This window comes from Chinchilla lanigera, unplaced genomic scaffold (assembly GCF_000276665.1).
Source record: "Chinchilla lanigera isolate Chin_1 unplaced genomic scaffold, ChiLan1.0 scaffold00049, whole genome shotgun sequence".
In the NCBI taxonomy this organism is placed as follows: Eukaryota; Metazoa; Chordata; class Mammalia; order Rodentia; family Chinchillidae; genus Chinchilla; species Chinchilla lanigera.
Window position 1 is genome coordinate 10,663,258 of NW_004955450.1, and position 14,008 is coordinate 10,677,265.

Genomic DNA, 14,008 nt, shown 5'->3' on the forward strand with positions numbered 1-14,008 from the left:
AAAAAAAAAAAAAAAAAAAACAGTCCTGGTTGAAGCAATCCTCCTGCCTCAGCCTCCCAAATAGTTGGGAGTGTGAAACACTGTCATTGGTCCCATCTTTGTTATTTTGTTATACATTACTTTATTGATGAGTGAAAGTGTCTTTTCATGTATTTACTGTTCATTTAAAAATTTTCCACAGGCGTCCTGCCTGGGTGGCTGCGCAGCTGGCGCTTGGAAAGGCAGACAGCAAGCACGCAGGAAGCAGCGTGGGCAAGAACCACCATGCCACAAAGAAGCACCGACACAATAGGCCCGCCCAGAGATGTGCGTGAACCATCCCGACATGGAGAAACCTCTGGGAAAACATGCCACACGACGGGTCGCTCTTGGCACTGCCCTTGAGAGCCAGAAAGGTCCAGAGTCAGCGGAGGAGCCGCTGATGAACAAGGACTGGGAGAACACAAGAGTACTGATGCCCGACGACTCAGAGGTCGAGCTGACTGGGGACGTGGGAGCCATTTGGGAGCTGGAAACCAGGAGGACCTCGTGCAACACCCGGGGAGACCCCCTGGAGACCATTCTTCCCCTACCTGTACAGGCTGCGGTGGAGGAGCGAGTGGAGCTCTGGAGAGGTCTGCACCAGGACTTCATGGATTACACGGGTGCCCGATATTCAGATTCTGTAGAACCGCCTTCGTAGAGAAGGACCGTTGTCTCCAAGGAGGAGCCCCGTGAAATCCTGAGTATAGAGGAAAAAGTGGACGGCCCGCTGCTGGACACTGGTGCTGCTCTCTTGGTCCTTCTTTTCAGTCCTGGCCTTCCTTCCAGCCGTCACACCTCAGTGAGGGGAGTCACTGATGAGGTAACCCACTATTTTTCACAACCCTTGACTGTAACTACTTGTTGGATCTTTCTTGCATATCTTTGTTTTCCTGGGAAACCACTTTGAGGATGCCAGCATGTATTGCAGCAGCCATTGATGATTTCCTCCCAATCTGTCCATAACTCTGTAATGTTTGTATTGTTTTTATGCTATTTTGTAAAGAGTGTATGTTTGTTACTATGTGTTTTCAACAACAAGCATTGAGAATAGTCAATGGTTATTTGATTGATCACTCATGTATAGCTCTATTTGTTTTCCCTAGAGACCACTTTGGAGAAACCAGGGTATAGTACAACAACCATTGATAATTTCCTGCCATTTTTGTCTGTAACTCACTACTATTTGTTTATTTGTTTTCCTGAGAAACTATCTTAAAGATACCAATAGATAAAATAACAACCATTGATAACATCCTACCACTTTGTCTGTAATTCGGTATATCCCCCTACTGCCCCTGAATGTGTCTTTACATAGCCCTGTCCTGGTGGTATTTTCAGTAGCTACTAACCTTGCCTGGTACAGTATGGGGGTTGTAAACTGGCGTCGAAATTTAAAGCAGGCTCTTGTTGGTGCCCAATACAAATTAGTTATATATGGGGACAGTAGTTTTTCATCTTCAGTTGTCTCTGATGCAGCTTATACGAAATAATTTTTGTTCCATTAACTGAAAACCACTCTGCAATTGCAAAAAAAAAAAAAAAGCTGTAGCTGTTTTGTTGACATTCTGAATGCTTCTAAGTAAATACAATTTTTTTATTTAAAAAAAGTTTATTTTCCTATGAATTGTCTGTTTATGGCCCATATTTAAATTTGGTTCCTCTTTCTTTTTTTTTCTTTTTTGGTCTTTTTGAGACAGGGTCTCACCATGCAGTTCAGGCTGAGCTTGAGCTCACTTTGTATCCCAGGCTGGCCTTGAACTCCCAATGATTCTCCTGCCTCAGCCTCCCAAGTGCCGAGATTACAGGCGTGTGCCACCATGCCCAGCATTGGTTGCCCTTTTTACACTAAGATTCACCCTTCATCTGATTGCACGTCGTAGATCATTTCCTGCAGTGTGTGGCCAGCCTTCTGACTTGGCTTGTGATTATTTTCTCAGCTCATGTTTTCACTTTTATGTGTTTGAGTTAGCAGGCTCATGCGCTAAGTCTTCAGGATGGTGTGGGGTGTGTTCCTTTCCTTTTCCAGAATTTCCCTGCCAGGCTCAGATATTTATTTCTCCAGATGAGGATTAATCTTCTCCGAGGCTCCCTCCCCAGGCAGTGGGTGTCTGGAAGGAATCGATTCCAGTTTCTAGATCACTCAGGAAAATGCCCAGCCTCACTGGGCCCACAGGTTTGGGAGTCGGCTCTCGCCGTGGATACCGAGGCCTACTGAGGGGTGGCAGTGCCATCCCAGGGGGGCCCCAGGATCCCGGGTACCTGTAAGGGACAGAGCCCAAGGGCAGTGCCATGCCCTGGACACCAGAGCCCTGGCCTCCAGCTTCCAACCTCTGTTAAGGGCAAGTTCAAGACTCCTTGAAGCCAGCAGCCTTGGGGCCCATGAGAAGGGCCAGCTGCACCCTCAGAGGGTCTGATTCACAGGGAGATCTCACGGAGCCACTCCTTGCCAAGGAAAACCCTGCCTGGCTCAAAGCCATAGCCCTGGGGAAAGGCAGGGACCTGCAGCAGGAGCCGCAGGGACAGGAGGCTCTGCAGCTGCTGTCCACCCCCGGAGCCCAGACTGCAGCACTGCCCTGTCTGTCCCCAGTCAGGGGCCCCTGTGGGACCCACAAGCTCCCTTGTGCCTACTGGGTGCCAGGCAGTATTCTGAGTCCCAGGCATCCGGCAGAGAACAGGAGCCCAAATGTCCTGTCTCCCTGGAGTTCACAGACATAAACTGTAAAACTCACCATCATAGCCAGGCGTGGGGGGGGGGGGGCACATGCCCGCAATCCCAGTACTACTCCGGGAGGCTGAGGCAGGAGGATGGCGAATTTGAACCAGGTCTGGGAAATTTAGCAAATGAGGGAGATCTTGTCCCAAAATTAGAGAAACAAGAAGAGCTGTGGAGGTAGCCCTGAACTTCACACTCTGGGTTCAATCCCTAGTAACAGAACAAAACAAAACAAAGCAAAACACCCTCCAAATACCTTAGAAGCTCAGTGCCGCCGTGGAGAACAGAGAAAGGCAGAGGACAGAGGGCAATGTGACCTTCAACAGGGTCGCTCAGGCCGCCGGGCTGACTGGGACAAGGGGAGACATAGGAAGCCGGCAATAGGGTGGAGGAGGCAGCAGAGGCAAAGGGGGGTGCATCAGCGGAGGCGAGGGTGGCCTTGCTGCCTGCGGTCTGTTGGACTTAGTGGGGCTGCTAGGTTTCTGGGGCTCCCCTGCACCTCCCAGGGGGTCCCTGTCCCCCGTCCCCTGGGGCTGTGTGCCGCACAGGCCCACTGCCTCTTCTGGCCTGAGGTCTTGCAGCCCCAGCCACGGCTCCCAAAGCGAGTCCCTTCCGGCCCAGGGACCCGGGCCCTGGTGCTGGGACTGGAGGCTCTGCCCAGCGGCCACAGGCGGGCGCAGTGAGCAGCTGTCCCCAAATCCGTGTCCTGCTGTCGGGGACACTGCAGACCCTTGCCTTTCAGCTGGTGTGGCTCAGCCAGACCCGAATGTGACGGCTCCCTCCCAGACTCTGCCCCGAATGGGGACACCTGCAGCCTCAAAGGTGGCCCAACCCCCGTCTCCCTCGGCCCACACCCCTGCACTCCGCGCTACCTTGTTTGCAGGAAAATTTGGGAATGGCTGATAAGAACGTTGAAAGCGAGCATCTCTCTCTTATTGATGGACGTGGGGACTCAGGCCCCGGGAAGCTGCAGTGCAGGACATGAGTGGCAGCTGACCCAGCTGGACAGCTGCCGTCCTCGGTCCTGTCTTACAGAGCGACTGGGGCAAAATGCCAGGGTGCGATCTCCTTGTATCAGTAACTCTCACCTTGCACACTCTCACCTTGTCAGCAGATGTCTTAGTTGCTTTTTTCATTGCCAAGACAACATACCCGACACCCAAAGTAAAAGGAGGAAAGGTTTATTGCTCACAGTTTGTAGAGGTTTCAGTTCAATAGTCGGCGGGCTCCAAGGCGGGGTGGTGTAGCAGAGGGGCATTGCAGAGGAGAAACAGTCCATGGCAGGCAGCAGGTAGCAAAAGCAAGCAAGGGGGAACCCGCTCAGAAGGTAGCAAAGCCACCAGAGAGCTTAAGAGCATTTTTCTGCCCCTTTTATACTAGATCCAGGCTACTGGGATTAGGGCCGTGCCAAACCAATCAGGGCCGATTTAGTAATCAACACCCTGAATCCCAGCATTGCACCATGAACCAATCACACACTCTAGATCCAGCCACCTCTGGAAAATCCCCACCTATGACGGCATGTGGCTTTGAAGGGGCATCCGGACACAGCCATAGCACGGACTCAGGCACCTTTGGGGTCAGGCAGCTGAAGCCGGCCACCATCAAGAGCAGCCCAGCACAGAGCTCTTAGCCCAGCAGCCTGTCGTCCTTCCTGGGCCTACTGCGGCCCTCCAGCCAGAAAGCTGCAATTAAGAGTAGGCTCTCTGGGCTGGGGATGTGGCTCCGTGGCAGTTATTGCCTTGCATGCACCAGGCCCTGGGCTCGATACCCAGCACCCTGAAAGGAAGAAAGAAAAAGAGAAAGAAAGAAAAAAATAGTGGGCTCTGGAGCCAGGTGTAGTGGTACACACCTGCTATCCCAGCACCTGGGAGGCTGAGGCGGGAGGAGCTCTTTGAGTTTGAGGCCAACTTGTGCTACATAGTGAGTTCAAGGCCATCCCAAACTACGTGGTGAAATCCTGTCTCAAAAAACTGAGAGCGAACAAAAGAGATAAAATGCTGACCACATAATGTAATGCTTTTCCTTTACTGGGAGTTGAACCAGGTCTCTCACATGCTCGGCCATAGAGTCAAATCCCCTTTTTAAAAATTTATTTTGAGACAGAATCTCCCTAAATTGCCCACGCTGGCCTCAAATTTGTGGCCAGTATGTTGCCCTCCTTCCTCAGCCTCCTGAGTAGCTGGGATTACAGACATGTGCCCCCAATCCCAGCGTGATCTGAATTTTTTTTCAGTACTGGGGATGGAACCCAGGAATTTGCACTGAGCCACACCCCCAATGCTTTTTACTTTTTATTTATTTACTTAGTATTTTTTTTTGAGATAAGGTCTTACTCTGTAATTCAGGCTGGCCTTGAACTGACTCTGTAGCCCAGACTGGCCTCAAACTCACAGTGATCCTCCTGCCTCAGCCTCCCAAGTGCTGGGATTCTAAGCATGCACCACCATGCCCAGCTACCTTTTTATTTTTATTTTGAGTCAGGATCTCACTAAATCACCAAGTTGCCCAGAGTGGGTTCCCATGTGCCATCTTCCTGCCTCAGCCTCCCAGAGTGCTGGGTGTGTGCCATGCCCAGATGCAACTTGAATTTTTAAAGGCAGCCCAAACTGCAGACATTCTGCACCAGTGTTTAAGAGGGCAGTGAGTGCTCCCGAAGAATCCGCTGTCATGGCACCTGAATAACTTCTGTTCTTGCTCCAATTGCCCAGATGTGTCTAGACCCACAAGTTGGGCACTGCCAGGCCAGAGAGGCCTCAAAAATCATGGGAGAGGGGCTGGGGATTTAGCTCAGCATCACAGCACCTGCCTGGCAAGCGCAAGGTCGTGAGTTCGATTCCCAGTACCAGGAAAAAAACAAACAAACAAAAATCATGGGAGAAAACAGACTTGGCTTGTACACCCCTTGCCAGCACAAAGAGCTGGCCTAGGTGACAGGAAGGTTGTGGTCCAGGTGCCGCTGGCCTGTTCTGCTGCCTTCTTTTCCGCTGCCTCCTGCCTGCCTGCCTGCCTTCTCCCCTGTCCCTGGCTCTGTGGGAGGGAGGGAGAGAAGGGAAGAGGAAAGGGGATGGAGAAGTGGGGAGAATTGTCATAGCCCTCATCCTATTTCAGAGCTAGGCAGCCACTCACAGTTGCACACGTTGTGCACTGCACAACCAGGCCACTGGACATCCCCAAAATCTGCACAGTTCTAGCGCAACTTTCAGGCAGGTGGAATAAAATGTCCTGCCATAGAGCAGCTTTTCCTGAATCGAATGATGTCAGCCAGGTGAGATAAGGGTCTGATGGCCCAGAGTCCCACCCTAGTCCCAATCGCACAAGCCACCTCACCCCAAATCACAGGGCTACAGCTCCAGGAGATGCAGGGCCCCCAAACAGCCTGACTCTTGTCACCTCTAGCGCCATCTGGAGGACGCTGCAGGGCCTTTCAGGCCTCAGTCTCCCGACCTGGAACAGGCAGCATGGACAAGGTGACGTCCAAGGCTGTGTGTACAGAGGGGGCGGTTTACAGTGGGGCTCACCCACCCACAGAGTCCCTTTGCTCAGAAGGAAGGAGCTGGTGGAGGGTGCACTGCCCTCCCCAGATGCCCAGGGGCCTCCTCCTCTACAAAGGGCCCGGGGCCCTGGGCCCCCGGCCCAGCCCAGCCACCCCATGTCACCTGGCACCCTGACACCCCCAGGCAAACATGCCTCCACACCTGCGCCCATGCCAGCCCCTCTGGACCACACGCCCTTCCTCAGCGCCCGCCCAAGGGAGCTCAGTCCTGCGCTTTGTTTCGGTCCGGCTCAGATGTCGCCCTGCCTGTTGGCCCAGGACTCACAGGAAGGAGGAAGCCAGTGGACTGGGGCTGCCGCAGCACCTGGGACACGGCATGGTGGCACGGTGGGGGGGCAAAAGGGTTCTACGCCGAGGACACGGCAAAGCCTCCCAGGCAGTGGGCCACACGGGTGCCCCGCCTGTCCAGCCGGCCTGCAACAGCAAGCAGAGCCAGGAGGGCGTCCCCGGCGTCCCCGTCCTTCTCCAGCTCCTCCCACTCGGCCTTCGGAAGGTCAGCCAGGACCAGGACCAGGACCAGAACCAGGACCAGGGTCAGGACCCAGGGTCCTTCCTGAGCGGCTCCCTAGCCTTCCCCTCCCTCTGGGGACAAGGCTGGCCTCCTCGGCCTTGGGGCAGCCTGTGCCTGGCCACCGATGACTCAGGTCCCCTCCCAGCCTTCCCCCGCAGGAAGAGGCCCTGTCACAGTCGCAGCTGTCCACATAAAAATAGCTTGAGAGGGCTGGGGAGAGAGGCCATTTCCCAGCCGCCCCTCCTCCTCTGGATTCCGCTGCTTCGCCCATTTCTCAGCTGAAGGCTTCCCACTTCCCAGGCTATCTCTTATGCCGGGGGTGACCACACCCATTCTGCAGATGCAGGAAACCAGGCCCAGCCGGGGGTGGTGGCCCACGCCTGCAATCCCAACACTTGGGAGGCTGAGGCAGGAGGATCGTTGTGAGTTTGAGACCAGCCTGAGCTACAAAGTGAGCGCAAGGCCAGCCTGAACTGCATAGCAAGAACATGCCTCAAAAAGACAAAAGAAAGAAAGAAAGAAAGAAAGAAAGAAAGAAAGAAAGAAAGAAAGAAAGAAAGAAAGAAAGGAAACCAGGCCCAGAAGGGGAGCCACTGTGCCTAAGATCACACAGCAAGCTCCACGGTACAGCTCAGACTGGGCCCTGGCTTGGCCCACAGCACTCTTCCCCACAGCACGGACCTCCTCCTTGAAAAACATCTCAGCCACAGCCCAGGCACAAAGAAAAAGGAGAGGAGAAGAAGGCTAGAACTTGTCCAGAGGTGGGGCGCTCACCCAGCATGTGTGAGGCGCCGGGGTTTTGTTTTTGTTTTTTGGGGGTGGGGGAGTGGAGCGCACACAGAAAGACTGGGCACGGTGCACACCTGTAATCCCAGCACTTGGGAGGCTGAGGCAGGAAGATCGCTGAGAATTTCAGGCCAGCTTAACTACATAGAGAGACCCTGTCTCAAAAAAAAAAAAAAAAAAAGTATTGTGCTCGTACTGTATGGCAGGTCCTGTACCAGTCACCTGGTTACAGACAAGAAACAGGCCCCTTCCTGCCCTGGTGGAACCCACAGTTCAGCCAGTGACTGTATGCGTGGAGCGTTTTCCTTCTACACATTGCTAAGCGCGTTCACGTGGGCTGCATTTGACTCTCACCGATGTCCCCATAAGGTAGCAGAGTAGATATTTGTCACCAGCGTTGGCCAGGAGAGCCCGAGACTCCTTCCGGGAGGGGAAGTCTCTATTCTCGAGGAAGGACCCAGCCTCTGCTCCGAGACACCCGGCAAGGCCTCTGTCGGTCTCCCTCAAGGCCAGCGCCGGGCAGGTGACCAGATGCAGCCAGTCATCTTGGCCACCCCAGACTCCGAACCAGAGGGTGGCCCTCAGACCCCTCCAGCAGTCAGTCACCAAAGAGCCGCTAGGGCTTCCGGCACCAGGTGCCCTGTCCACAGCTGGGCAGCCCCTGTCTGCTCCCTGTGGCAGCTGCCGTAGTCCCTCCAGCTTGGCGAAGAGACGCTGGGCACTGCTCCTTCGCCAGGGGTCGGGACAAAGTCCTGCCTGCCTGCAGGCAGGGAGGGTGGCCTTTCTCCAGACCTTGTCACCCCAAACCTATGCCCCTCCACACCCCGTGCTCCCGCCCTCCTTCCCACGCTGCAGCCTGCTCCTCCCGGACCTGCAGACACTGTCACCCTGGAGATGGTGGTCTCTGGAGTGATGAGCTGATGGGCCCACCAGCCTTTGGTGCTGGCCAGGAGAGCCTGCGCCCTGCACCTCAGCCAGCACTGCCGGGCGCCCCTGTTCCACCGCCGCCTTGCCCTGCCCCCCGCATCTCCCTGGGAGAACCAGGACCATCCTTCCCTGTCCTGTCCACGCTTTTTCTCTCTGGTAAAATCTCAGAGCTGGATGTGGTGGCACACTCCTGTAATCCCAGCACTCGGGTGGCTGAGGCAGGAGGATCACAAGTTTGAGACCCGCCTGGGCTATGCAGGGAGACCCTGTCTCCAAAAACCAAAGCCAAGCAAACAAGGGTCAGGTGTCCTTCTGCACCACCTGAGTGGCCCTCGCTCAGTTCCGGGGATAAGCAGGTGGTCTCCATGTGTCCGTCTGGGGGCATGAACAGGAGCAGACGGGCATCAGTCATGGGGCCTTCGCTGCCATGGGGAGATGGTCTTGTCCTCTTGAGCCCCTTTCCCTGTGAATGCAGGACAGGTCTGAGGACACAGCAGGCGCCCAGGGGTGTGCACAGGTGTGTGCCTTCGTGTGCCTGAGTGCCCTGTGTGTGCACGCGGCTGTGCACCACCCGGGGGGGGGGGGAGCTGCTGTGATTGTCAGCGCAGAGTTAAGAAGCCTGCGCATGCGGTGAAGAGGCCGTGAGAGCATTTTTATAGCTGCCCCTCTCCTCCCACCCTCGGGCGGGCAGGGCAAGCAGATGCCCCCCAGCAGGGCTGAGCGGAGTCAGGAGCCCAAGGTCCTGCTGTGCTGTGCTGCCGAGTTGCTGCAGGACCCGAAGTCGTACTGCCCTGTGCCTCAGTTTCCCTCCTGTGAAGGTAACAGGGGAGATGAGACCCGATGATCTCCGTCAGCTCCCGTGGAGATGCAGAGGGGCATCTGGAGGGCTGGACAGGCTTGCCTCCCACGCGGCCATCCCGGGGGACCCTCTGCGTCAGGAGAGAGTGCGGGCGGGGCGGGGGTTCGGAGAGGCGCTGAGTGGCCGCCTCGGCTTCCTCTCCCCACCCGCTGCCTCCCACTCTGCACCTCCGAAACCAGAAGAGAAAGAGAAATCCGTTGCTCAACAGGAGAGGAGGGAGCCCCTGTCCCTTCGCGCCCCTCCTGCGCTGGGGAGCAGAGGAAGTAGGGCCAGGCCGGGTCCCCTCGCTGGGCCTTCCCTCATCTGCGAGAAAACTCACGGAGGGAGAGGCCGAGACCTGCTCAGGGCAGCGGGGTGAGAGCCAAGGCCGAGCCCGTCCTCCAGCAGGCGGCCCCACGGGGTCTCACTGAGGACGTCAGGGCAAGGGGCGCACCCACCTCCCCCTGGCCAGGCCGTGGGGGGCTCCCTGGGGCTGAAAGGAGGCCTGAGAGCCCAGCCCACGCTACTCTGCAGGGATGGGGACAGGACCCCAGGGCCGGGGGGGAAGGGGCAGCCACCCTGCCAGGCTCCCAGCGCGGCCACCGCGGTAGGAAAGGCCGTACTGCTTTACTGAAGCCCCAGGTGCCAGGGAGAGCAGGGAGGAGGCTGTGTGGCCTGAGCCCAGAACCTTTGTCCTCTCCGCTGGTTTCTCAGAATATGGGCCACAAGGGGAGTGGGTAGTTGAACAAGACAAGATCCCAAGAAAAATCAGGGGAAAACGAGTCAAATGGTGATTTCACACAGAGTGTAGCTGGGGACTAGGCTGAGTTTTAAAAGGATTCAATGTAGCCAGGGGTGGTGGTGTACACTGTAGTCCTAGCACTCTGGGAGGCTGAGGCAGGAGAATCCCGAAGTTGACATCAGCCCAAGCAACTTAGCGGGATCCTGTCTGAAAATAAAAAAATAAAACAAGACTAGAGGTGTAGCTCAGTGTGATCCTCAGTACTAAAAAAAAAAAGAGAGAGAGAGAGAAAAAAAAGATGTAAAGGAAAGTATTAAAGGGTAACATTTCAGGAGCAAAAATATGCTGTATGAATGACTGAGATTTCAGAAAGGGCACCTGGAACCCTGGGGGCAGAGGCAGAGGCAGTGCGTTCGGGCCTGGGCACAAAGACTACAAATGTGCGGCCCAAGTGTCCCCTCTGGCTGTGTAGGTGGGGTAACTGCTGGCCGGGGGCATGGGAGGGGTGCGGGGTGTGGTTCTGGGCGGAGGGAGAGGAGGCTGGATGGGCCGGGGCCCAGGGTGTGAGGCCCCCGGGCACCGGGAGCAGCTCTGGGCAGAAGCTCAGGGCTGGGTGGTGCCCCCCACACACGGAGCCCTTTCGCTCTCTGTTTCGGCTCTGGATTTCAGGCCCAGTTCCTGTTCCCCTGCCAGGCCCCATGCCGGCCTCACCCCTCGCCAGGGGCCAGGGACAGGAGGCCGAGGCAGCCAGTGCCGTGCAGCTGACCACAATCCTGGCAGCCGGCCACCTCCGGCCCAGGGGACCCAGGGAGGACGCAGAGTCCAGCTGGGGTCTGGCCCTCACCCTGCGGTCTGGGAGGTCACACACGCTCCTCGAGGCAGACACCAGAGCGGCCTCTGACACGGCTTCACAGCCACTGGAGGAGGCTCCGCCATCCAGCAGCCCCGGCCACACGTGTCCTGGGGGCCGCCCAGCAGCCTTCCGCCCTCTGGGTGGGAGGAGGTGACTCCCGAGAGAGACCGTGACCGTGGTCTGCTCAAGTCCCGGCCAGGCCAGATGCTCTGCATCCAGGATTGTATTTTTTTTTTAATTAGGTTATTTTTTCTGGTACTGGGAATCGAACTCACAACTCGCGCTTGCCAGGCAGGGGCTGTGACTCTGAGCTAAATCCCCAGCCCCTCCAGGATTGTATTTAATCCTCACCCCACCACGAGGGGCAGGTGCTATTTTCCCAACTCAACAGAGGACCAGCTGAGTCTCAGAGTGAACCATCTACCCGGGTGTGCTGGTGCACACCTGTCAGCCCAGGGCTCGGAAGGCTGAGGCAGGAGGATTGCCATGAGTTTGAGGCCAGCCTGGGCTACATATGGAGAGTTTGTCTCAAAAAACAGAACACAACCAAAAAAGTGAACCATCTTATCCAAGGCCAGTGGCAGGAGAGAATCCCCTCCTTAGACTTCTTCCGACCCCACCAAGGCCACAGTTTACCACTGGAAGAGAGAGTTGGCCCTTCAACTGGGTCCCCCAATTTTTCTTCCTCTTTGTTACTGGGCATTGAACACAGAGGCTGTGCACTGAACTACACCCCTATTTTTTGAGTCAGGTTCTTGCTAAGTTGCTCTGTTGCCCAGGGGAGGCTCAAATGTGCGACCCTCCTGCCTCAGCTTCCCAGTGCTGGGATTACAGGTGTGCGTCACTACACCACCTCCCAAAGCCCAGGGCCAAGCCGCCTTGGAGCTCCCTTGCCCCCTAAACCTTAGCGGACTGAGTTAAGGGGCACTGTGATCTCAAACCTTGTTTCCACGCCCACCACTCATCCTGCCCAAGCCAACAAGGGCACCCGTCAGTATCTCCACTGCACGGCTGAGACGCGGAAAGCATAGGCAGGGACCTCCGTGCCAGCGGCGGGCAGTGCCCCAGCCAGCACGACAGCCCCCACTCTGCTCGCCTCACCCAATCTTTCTCCAGGAGCACTTTGGTTCGTCTGCTCTTGGCAGCACTGGAAATTGAACCCGTGTGCTAAGCAAGCCCTGAACCACCAAGCCTACTTTATCAGCTCATTTTATTTGCTCTGGAGACAGGATCTCTCCCCAGCTGCCCCGGCCGGCCTTGAATTTGTGATCCTCCTGCCTCAGCCTCCCCAGTAGCTGGGATCACAGGCGTGTGCCGCCAAGCCTGGTCCCAAAGCACGTCTTAACAGCCGGAGGGAGACAGGGTGAGGAGGCTTCAAGAGAGGACAATGCTGGTGGTCGTTCCCGGGGTCCTCGTTTCCAAGTGTGTTCCTTGGGGGCTTCCCAGAGCTGCCCTTCCCATGTCCCCCGCTTCCCCTAGCCAGCGCTCAGAGGACGTTGTCTCCTTACGGGATCTGACACAAAACATACAGAGGGCTGGACTGAGTTGTTTTTCAGAGAAGTTAAACAATGTAACTGCCCGCAAGCGGGAGGGAAGAAACTGTAATAAGCTGTTAACATTCACCCTTCACTGTTCTGGGTGGAGCTGTGGATCCCTGGTGGTGGAGTTGAATTTCACTCCTTTCAGTGACATAACCAGATTGACATTCAATTTACGGGTGTGGTTAGAAAAATGTTCTTTAAATATGAGGATCTTGCCGGGTGTGGTGGCGCGTGCCTGTAATCCCAGCACTCAGGAGGCTGAGGCAGGAGGATCATTGCAAGTTTGAGACCAGCCTGGGCTACAAAGTGAGCTCAGGGCCAGCGTAAACTGCATAGCGAGACCCTGTCTCAAAAAGAAGAAAAAAAAGAAAAAATGAGAATCCTGCTGGGCGTGGCAGTGCATGCCTGTAATGCCAGTACTTGGGAGGCTGAGGCAGGAGGATCACCAATGAGCTTGAGGCCAGCCTGTACTACATAGTGAGACAGTGCCCCCGCAAAAACAAAGAATAAATACATAAAAATAAAAATGAGGGGCTGGGGATTTAGCTCAGTGGCACAGTGCCTGCCTGGCAAGCTCAAGGTCGTGAGTTCAATTCCCAGTACCAGAAAAAAAACAAAAATAAAATAAATAAGAATCCAAATCAGGGGTGGTGGCGCATACCTGTAATCCCAGTGCTCAGGAGGCTGAGGCGGGAGGATCACCATAAGTTCGAGGCCAGCCTGAACTAGTGAGACCCTGTCTGAAAAACAAACAAACAAAAATAAGTTAATACAGGCACCAGAGTCCTTTTTCCGCTGCTGAAACAGTATACCACAAACTGGGTAAAGTACTTGGCCCTTGGTGTTGGAGTCTGGGAAGGTCTAGATCAAGGAGCAGCCCTCGTGTGGTGTCATGCAGGGCAGGAGGCCTCCCATGGTGAGAGCATTCTCCTGCGCCGGAAAGAGAGTCAAGTTCCTCTCTTTCCTAACTAACCACTCCTTCGACAAGGGCCTGCACCATCCCTAGCTCTTTTTAAAAATTTTTAAAATTTGAGACAGGGTCTCACTAAGTTGCCCAGGCTGGTCTTGAACTTGCAATCCTCCTACCTCAGCCTCAAAAGTAGCTAGAATTATAAGAATGCACTACTACACCTGGAAAACTATTTTAAAAAACAGACTTTTGATGTAGTAATAGGCAGTACTTTCTTTCTTTTTTTTTTTTTGGTACCAGGAATTGAACTCAGGACCTTGCGCTTGCTAACTAGGTGCTTATACCGCTGAGCTACATCCCTGGCCCAGTAGTCTCTAACTAATGTGTGAAATATAAAGATCCTGCAAAAGGTTTGATAGTATACTGTAGCTTTGACACAGCTATGAACGTAGAGCATATTCTGAAATACCTACAAAAGCTATAATGTGATTTGAAAATCTTTATAATTCTCTTAGTGACACCATCCCAGCCCCAGCTAACACTGCTATGGTTTGTTGTTCTTATATTTATCCCCAAAGAGATGATAACAGTCGGATAGAATTTAGTA

General features: G+C 54.9%; 1 long non-coding RNA gene across 1 annotated transcript; it reads right to left on the minus strand.

The window, feature by feature from the left end:
* Nucleotides 1–9,148: 9,148 nt before the first annotated feature.
* Nucleotides 9,149–13,185, minus strand: LOC106149567. Its single transcript, XR_001235841.1, has 2 exons — nucleotides 13,153–13,185; nucleotides 9,149–10,304 (listed from the first exon to the last, which is right to left on the minus strand). It is a non-coding gene; the product is annotated as an uncharacterized LOC106149567 (long non-coding RNA).
* Between the last annotated feature and the right edge of the window lie 823 nt (nucleotides 13,186–14,008).